The following is an 8,013-nucleotide window of genomic DNA, read 5'->3' on the forward strand; positions in this document are numbered from 1 at the left end:
GTGTTTTGTTATCGCAGAAAAACCGGAAATATTCGGATGAATAAAATAAGCCTCAGCACATTTTCTTTGCAGATTCCATGTTGTTTCCATATTTCGAGGCTCCATTCATTTTTGCCATGCCTGGAAGATGCGACATGCTGACTGCAGTGGGACTTGAACTTTCTATCCTCTGATTTGAAGTCCAGCACACTATCCACTGAGCCACAGCCTCCCTTATACTGTACACATGACCTCTATTGCACGTCCATCCGTCCTGGGATCTCCATTTATTTCATATCCTCCTTAAAGCTTTTTGGCTGAGCTGGTAGCTAGTGTCTATGCATTTTCCTTTTGCAACACATGATTTCTGTGTGGTATCAATAGTTTAGGTTAACAGGCGGCTTACAGGTTATTGTAACAAAAGTATAATCGACCTGTCCACATATCTGCAGAGTTATCCCTGGTTGGGAATCATTGATCTTACAAATCATGTTTAACCATAGGATACAGCTTCAACCATTCTCATACATTTCCCGAGCTTTGAAAAATCTGTGAACAAGACATCTTGCAATTCTGTTGTGAAATTGTTTCCAAAGGAATTATCCACTGATTTGATTTCTCTGTTTGTGACAAGCTCGGTGGTTATTTTGAGAAAAGAGAAAGCATATGAGTTGTGGGGTGAATAAAGAAGAGCATGCAAGGAAATCGTAGAAACACGTTAAAACCCTGAGTTACAACAATCTGTTTTCACTATAGAGCACTTCAAAGCCGTCCCATAAGTGGTTTATCACTGCACAGACACCACATACTGTATGTACTGACTACACTACACAGAGAGACGTTGTAAAGTGATTACACAGACATGTTCAATGTCAGAGACCCAGAGCTGTTCAATATGTTGTTTTTTTACATTAAAAGGGATGTGAATGCAAACACAAATCATCTCAACTCCCAAAAGCTGTTTTAAACTGAAACATGTCTGCATAGTGAGTTGTTGTTGGCCTCTTTGGGCCTCTGAAAAACATATTTAATACAAGACAAAAGGGGCAAAGCTCTCATCTCATAGGTGCAAACTGTTACCACGGGCCATAAAGAGGCATTGCTTGAATTTAAAGGGTCAGAAGCCAAAAATGCTGGGGATCACCGCCCTAAATCACACATGTCTGCCTAGAGCACATGTGTCCAACTCAAGGCCCGGGGGCCAAATCAGGCCCTTGGTGGACAAACATTGATGAACTTGCACCCAAGATGAAATGCAAAGTATCTGCTTGAACTAGCATCAGAGCACTGAGTTTCAATGGATGTTTCCTTCTGCACTTTCTTTCTTGAGACAACAGGGCATGTTTGGTTTGTTCTTTGAGGGGAATTGTTTTTTGTTGGCCTGTGGAAAAATGTAATCATAAGAAATCACTCTGCAGATAGAGCCATAAGAAATGAATGCAACTGATTATTTAATGTTTAATGTTGTTTTTATAGGCAATCATTTAAGCTTTGTTAGTTCCAGGTTTAATATGTGCAATAAGTTCATTTCAATAAGTTCTGCAATAAACATTGAACCAGTCCGGCCCTCGACTAGTACCCATTTTTTAATTTTGGCCCACTGTGTATTTGAGTTTGACACCCCTGGCCTAGAGGGAGCCAGAGAGGGAGTTAAGTGGTGAGGTAAAATCAAGGTAAGATCAATCAAACTAAAAATGTCCCTCACCAACGATCTGAGAAAACAACAACCAAATACACAACCTGAAAGACACTAACTTCATTGCTCCTATTATTGTTCAAGATTTATGGAGTTTGGGTTTCTTTGCCAACCCCAAACATAGTTTATATAGACCTACAAGCTTTTCTTGAGTGTGTTAACCTGGAAGAACATTCATCTGAATGAAACAGCCTTCAGGTTTATTGTCTCTCCTCCACCTCATTATGAACCACTATAGTGTATAACTGTGGGCCCCTAGTGATATATAACCTCAGCCAAGGGGCCAACCACACTAGTCTATATATCTGGGGTGGATGCAGAAAAAAGACAATAAATAAGGCCTCTCATCCTGCTGATTCAGTTTCATTTTAGAGGGAGATAACAGATAGAGGATTGTCTTACTCCAACATGCAGAGAAAAGACAGAAGTGATTCAAGACTAGACAAGACGTGGTAATTAAGAGATACTTAAGTTAGGAAAATTGCATGTCATTATCCGAAAAAGTACTTCATTGTGCCTCTATCTCAAATCTTGCTCAACTTTCTAATCACTGCAATCATACACTATTAATGAGAGTTGTAATATAGTGGATAGACGTTGCCAATTAAGCTTCAAATGGAGTTATTAAAAGAAAAAAGTTCACTGAAGAGAAAAAAAGTTGGCAGCAGAAGGAGAAGTGAATGTAGGCGGGATCAATGCGGAACAAAAGAAATGCCTGATCAATTACAGACAGCTCTCCTCACAGTGCTGTCAGAAAAAGGCAGGTAAAGCCTCCAGTCTGCAGAATCTGGTCATCAACTCATCCCCAAATCTCACTAACAACACATCCATTGTAATCGAAGAGTGACTTGAAAATCCCAGCTGTATTTAACATGCTTAAAGGAACATTAGGAGATGCAAAAGTGTGTTGCAGTTACTGAAAATGCAATATTTAGAAACACACGTCATGTCCTTAACAGTCATAAAGTGCAGCTACTACATTGGAAAAGGATACAAAATCCAAACTCGATCTCAAAATGACAAAAATACACATTTTCTATATATTTGTTGCAGTATTTCTCTGCAGCTCCGCGCGACTTTATGAATGAATAAAACGCAACATCAGCTTCTCCAGCGAAACCGGGAGTAAAACCGAAATGGGAAATCAGTAATTGCATTTTTTACCGAATTTTCTTTCCACGAAAGGTAATTCCAAACTCCAACATGCGAGCAATGAAACAGTAAAACGTGACTAGTCTATCGGGGATTTTACCATGCATTTGCTAAAAAAGCCGGTAAAAGTGCAATTCCACCCGCGCATTAAGAACTTTTCATCCACCTCCCTGCATCTGAATCTCCTAATTAGACCGTTACCTCTCCAGAACAGACATGCATAGAGAGATAATCCCCGCTTAACCACGGGCTGCTGGAACAATAGTCACAATCAAAGCCATTGATAACAGTAATGTAAGGCTCACAATACCTTGCAACAAAGCGGAGTGCCTCGGCGTCGAGGAGCCCAGAGTCGGAATTTTTGGGAGAGGATATGTGCCCCAGAATGGAATATTGAACTATAGCCTTGTGAGAAAAAGGGAAAAGTTAGGGAAATGCCCTGTTTGGGGAGAGGGGAGGGGACACAGGCAGAGACAGGGGGAGAGAGAGGGGGTAGGAACGGACTGCAGGACAAACCCACATTCCTCAAGACTCCTACAGTTCTTATAACAGGGGCCAACAGCTAAACTCCACACTGAGGCTAACAGGCTTCACTATCATCACCCTGCAACAAAAACCTTCAGGCTACTTCAGTGAGGAGATAAGGCTCTCACCAGAGGAGAGGATCTTTGATGCCTCCTTAGAAGCATCCATGCTGTGGAGACATAATGAAAACAGGGTACCTAACATTATTGTGGAGGGAACAGGTCATGATGAGTAATTAAATGTGAGGTGTACTCAGTGGAGTAAAGTATAAGTTCATTTACTCAAGTACTCTACTAAAGCACCATTTTGAGAGACATGTACTTTGTACTTCTACTCCAGATCAGAGGTAAATGGTGAACTTTTACTCCACTACATGTTATTAATACCTTTAATTACTTTACAGATTTGGATTAATGATGTGAAATATAATCAACTCTTGAATCAGACTTTAGTTCCACCTGGAGTAAATTCACAAGCTATCTGCAGTATCATTAAAACTAGCTGCACCTTTACCAGCTATGATAACACTTTAATGATCATTCATTATAACACATATCATATATTATTCAGAAATGGAATAATCTGCACAATGGCTACTTTTACTTTTGGTACTTAAAGTATATTAGATGCTAATACTTGTTCTACTTTTACGTGAGTACCTTTTTGAATGCAGGACTTTTACTGTAACAGAGTATTCCTACACTCTGGTACTTCTACTTTTACTCAAGTACAAGATCTGAGTACTTCTCCTCCCTCTGGAAAAAAGACTCTCACCAGAGAGAGGATGCTTTCTGAGAAGCATTCATGCTGTGGGGCTAATAATGACAAATAGGGTGACTAACATTATCTATTGTGAGGGGAAGAGGTCATGATGGCTTGTGAGAGTAATTACATGTGAGTGTACTTAAGCACAACACACTTTCATTACAGATCAGTGTGTTTGTAAATGGAGTTAACATCAGAGCATACAGGCTGTGTTGCCGTGTCACAGACAGTATGACAAATTTAGGCTTGCTTTTCAAATCGTCCTGCTGTTTACTGCCTCTTGTGATTGACACATCCTTGTGCTTTGTTGCCACAAGTGCTGATAGGAAGTTCACATAGAGAGAGTGTGGCCAGCTGGGTGGTATATGGGTGAGGACAGCTGAGCACATCCCAAGTGTTTCTGCCCACTGTGCTGATTTCACCACTCTCAACTAAAAAAAGCAACTGTTTAGAAAGCTCTAGAGACAGCAAAAGGTTAAGTAACGGTGCGTCCTCTTGATGCAAAAGTGTTCATACAGTAAATGTAGGGTAATTAATCAATAAAAGAGGATAGGTATTCAAATAGACTTTCATTTAATATGAAACAAGTCTTAAACGGGACCTATCATGCAAAATGCACTTTTTGATGTCTTTTATACATATGTGTCCGCGGTGTGTCAGGGAACTCACGTAGCGTCAGAAAACAAAACCCTCTCTCTTTTCCTCCATACCCAAATCTAAAAAAACGGGGTTACAACGGAGCTGATCCAGATTTGCGTCCGTCATATCAGACATGTGGACCCACGGCACTATCAGAAACGTTGCTATCAGAAACAATCCCTGACGTGTTTTGGACGTAATATGGTCTTTGTTTACATTAGCAAGCATCGCTAACACTCAGAGCTAACCTGTACTGGAGAGACCTATCTATAAAGAAGCAGGAAATGAAAAAAGTAACTCACTTTGTGGTAAACCCGCAAGAGAAAAAGCATTTGAGCTCCATACTGTTTCAGAAATATTCCTTAATGTGATTTGGAACATGATGGTGTTTAATCACGGCAGAATTTAAACGGTAGAATTCTGAGCAGGCATTAGCTCCGCCTCCTCACATGTTTGATTTAGGGCTGGAATAGAGGGATATGAGGGATGTCTAAAATGCATGATGTGTTTGGCATTTTGAGCAAAACACATCATAGACATGTTTTTATATATTTGTATATATCTGAGACCCATAATATATGCCCAAAAATAGCGTGATAGGATACCTTTAAGGCGTTTTAATAGTACTACTTTTGGCCAGTAGTTCAACTGAAATTGATACTTTGGGTTTGTTTTCGATGTTGTCTTTTCAATTTTCACAGTGCACTAAGTAAAGAAGAAAAAAATAAAAACGTTGCTGAAATTAGGAGGTTTTTCCCTTGGAAATATTGCTGTTTTTTCCTTTGCACTGATCGACCAATCGCACAAATACCGCATCTCCTAAAGTATATTCAAAATTAAATGTTCTTTGCCATTGTTGTGGACTTTATTTAGCATGTTCCGTCTGTTCTCTTCAGCTCAGATGCCACTTCGAAGTAAGTCCTTGTGTGAACCTGTCACTTACCTTTGTCCATCTCAACACATGTTACATTACATTACATTTCACTTGTTAGACGCTTTTACCGAAAGCGACATACATACATTCAGTACTGTGGGCAATCCCCACAGGAGCAATGGGACTCAAACTTGTTACCCCCTGATTCGAAGTACAGCGCACTATCCACTGAGCCACAGCCTCCCACTAAAGAAGGCAGCCCATAATCCTCGCCTTTAATTCAACTCCTCCAATTGGTTGGGATTTGTGTTGGATTATGTTCCCACTGTAATGCAAACAGTGCGAGACCACCTCTTGAAAGTGATCTCGGAGTTAACAAATGTACCTAAAGTTGACTTGTGATCTGTCTGACAATAACCATCAGCGTTTTATTTAGTTTGAGGTCTTTAGACTAATTTAAAGAGGCCCTCTTGTGCTTCGTGGGGTTCTCCCTCTCCTGTAGTGTGTTATACAGGTTTGTGTGCATGTAAATGGTCTGCAAAGTCTAAAATCCCTGTGTTCCCTTCAGAGGGATTTTCTCTCCCACACACTCCCCAAATATGGACCTGAAAGTGAGCACAATAAGGCCCCTTGAACTTACTTCCCTGAAAGAAGTGCGGCAACATTGTGGAATTTTATGAGAGATTGTGAAGAAAAAACATCTTACAATCAGGGGATGACGTTTTAAGACCTTGACTTCCTGCTAAAGTGTCAAACATCTGTATGTTTACTCCTAAACCCTGGAGAAATGGGATCTATAAAGTATGGCTTTATTACAAAGCTGTTTTGATGCTACTCTTTTGACCCTACACATGTTTTTTGAGTTGAGTTGAAACCCTGCCAGGCCTCGGTTATCGACGGTCGGGACGACTGCCCGTCCGCCGTTCCTAGGGCCTACCAGCTCGACGTTTGGTTGCCGACATTCGTTTCGCAAGTTGGTCTTGCACCATTTGTTGCTACTCACAGAGGAGGCCACGTGAAGGCTGTCGTCTTCTTCTTCTTCTTCTACACATGTTCAATCATAGTCATAAACTTACTTTCCTCACATCTCTTATGAAAAACCATGTGATGTTTTGAACCGAATAAGAGAGTTTTTATTAGTGTTTGTTGATCATCACTGATTACCATGTATACTCAACATCATGCAAGTTGGATAATGTCTGCAGTCACGTCAAAGAATAACCAAAGCTAAGGAAACCAATTAAGCATTTGAAGTTTGGAGTAGTTTTTCAGACAGTGATGACTACAGTTAATCCCTCAAAGGACCTCTGAGGAATCACTTGATTTCAGAGTTTTTCCTCTTTGGAAAACTAAAAGCACAGTTGGTGTTTTCCCGGGACAGCAACCCTCGCCTCTTCTGTCTCTTCTTACACAAAAACAGGTCTTCGTAAGCATCATTAATCCTCGATTCTAGACAGCAAGGCATTATTGTGACTAGACAAATCTGGAAATACTCTTATTTGTTTGCTCCAAGTCCCTGTAACGAGCCTTAAAGAGCTCACATGTTTTGTTGAAATGTCTTCGGCCAGTTTTCAAGACAAAGATTAACAAAGTTGGGTAATTACAACCATGTGCATTACTCTTGTTCTATCTCTGCAGGACCTGGCATGATGTAAATGTACCAAAGTGAATGTGGGGGACTAGGATTTCCGGAGATGAGATGATGTAAACTGCTTTTAATGATCAGGGGATGCATTTAAACTTTACATGAACAACCTGAACATTTCCACATTGCGTTCATTTAGAAATGAGTGTTGTTGCCACCACATGATTTACACAACAGTGAAACTAACCAGGGAAATTCCCGTTAAATCAGATTTTAGTATTGCTAGATTTTCCTCTTGAGCACAGACAAAGGCATGCAAGCTTTTCAACACATGGATGGATTACAGAACCTACAAAATGTCACTTAAACAGAGATGCACCAACAATGAAACAGGTACAAAATTATCATAGAAAGCCAGACGAATGACCACAAGAACACACAACCAAATAAAATGTTACCTGATCATTAAAACATTTTAAAAGGGACACAAAATGACCACAAAGTGTCAGAAAATGACCAAATAGAAACAAAAAATGACCACAAAAATACACAACGTAATCACAAAAGGATACCAAATGACCAATAAGAGACAAAAGGACCACGAAGAAATAAAAAATGACCCCCAAAAAACAATAACTGTCCAAACGAGACCCAAAATGACCACAAAGAGACACAAAAAACACGTTAAGTAGTGACAAAAAAGAGGCCAGAAAGAAACACTCAATGCCCTCAAAGAGAAACCAAATTGCCACAACGAAACACGAAAGGTTGTATGTCAAGAAAAGTAATACTTGTGAG

At 40.0% G+C, this 8,013-nt stretch overlaps 1 protein-coding gene across 1 annotated transcript in view; it reads right to left on the reverse strand.

The window, feature by feature from the left end:
- LOC104964133 (fibrillin-2-like) overlaps positions 1-3,228 on the reverse strand; it is a gene marked incomplete at its 3' end in the record, with an annotated part of 17,380 nt that extends 14,152 nt beyond the window's left edge. The window contains exon 1 of the mRNA XM_010792854.1: positions 3,138-3,228. The remainder of the gene's footprint in view (positions 1-3,137) is intronic.
- Between the last annotated feature and the right edge of the window lie 4,785 nt (positions 3,229-8,013).

Source organism: Notothenia coriiceps, unplaced genomic scaffold, assembly GCF_000735185.1.
Source record: "Notothenia coriiceps isolate Sejong01 unplaced genomic scaffold, NC01 NC01_scaffold00036715, whole genome shotgun sequence".
NCBI classification, from domain to species: Eukaryota; Metazoa; Chordata; class Actinopteri; order Perciformes; family Nototheniidae; genus Notothenia; species Notothenia coriiceps.